This window comes from Pseudophryne corroboree, chromosome 3 (genome assembly GCF_028390025.1).
Source record: "Pseudophryne corroboree isolate aPseCor3 chromosome 3, aPseCor3.hap2, whole genome shotgun sequence".
Lineage (NCBI taxonomy): Eukaryota > Metazoa > Chordata > Amphibia > Anura > Myobatrachidae > Pseudophryne > Pseudophryne corroboree.
In genome coordinates, this window is record NC_086446.1 from 709342365 (window position 1) to 709343613 (window position 1249).

Sequence of the window (1249 nt, forward strand, 5' to 3'; positions counted from 1 at the left end):
CAGCTGGCAAATTAACTGCTTTCCATTTATATATATATATATATATATGCTCATGTTCAGAATGTGGGACCCCCTGAGCTATCGGTTTCACTAGCCACATGGACATGTCATATAAATAGTAACCTTTGGCGAGCGACGGTACATGTTTACTGTTCTGAACAAGTTTAAGGATGTTCTGACCTTGAACTATGTATATTTGCATTTTTGCTACAGTACAGCAACATATTTTTGTTTTACGCGCCAGCTAACTACAAGTAGTTCACTGGCCAGTGCACACAGCCATGTGGGAGACAATGACTTCATTATTTTGAATCTGGAGCCGTTCGCAAGCCAATCGGAGCTCATGGATCTGCAGCCAATCATAATGTGGCATAATGTTATAAAGAGCATTACTGTGTGTGTCATATTGAGTAAGTGGCATTACTGTGTGGCATAATGTATAGGGGCATTTCTGTGTGGCATAATGTATAGGGGAATTACTGTGTGGCATAATGTATAGGGGCAATACTGTATGACAAAATATAAGTGACACTACTGTGTGGCATAATGGGTATAAGGAGTACTACTGTGTGGCAGGATGTGAGTGCGCTCTGTGTGACAGAACTTGAATGGACTCTACTGTGTGGCATAATGTGTGGTTTAATGTAAATGGGCTCTATTGAGGTGTAATATGAATAAGGGGCACTACTGTGTGATATGAAGTGAATAAGTGACACTACTGTGACATAATGTGAATAAAGGGGGGGGGGGGGAGTAGACGTAAGTTTTGCCTAGGGTGCCGAGAAACCTTGCACCGGCCCTGGCTGGCAGCCATAAATGCAGCAAAGAGTGAGTTTCCATGCAGTACTCAGAAATGCAGTCTGTTTCATTTGTCTCAGAACATCTGGAGAAGTATCCAGTGCGCAGGTATAGGTGACCAATATGGAGCAGAGTCTGAATTTTCAATTCAAATGAGACAGTTACAGGCTCTGGCTTTCCTACCAGAAAGTGAGATACCTTCTGCATTTGTCAAATTAAAAAATCATATGCCTAGGAATGCTGCTCCAGTTATTCAATATTTGGAAGAAAATTTTGTTCTTGGAAAAAGTCGCAATGCTATTAGAATACCCCCTTGTTATCCCCCATCAATTTGTTCTGCTGCTGAAAATAATGACCTGGGTATCCCCAGAACACAAAATGATTTGGAGGGATGGCATCGAAGATGGAATACGATTCTTGGTCAAAGAACATTAGGAGTATTCAATCTAAT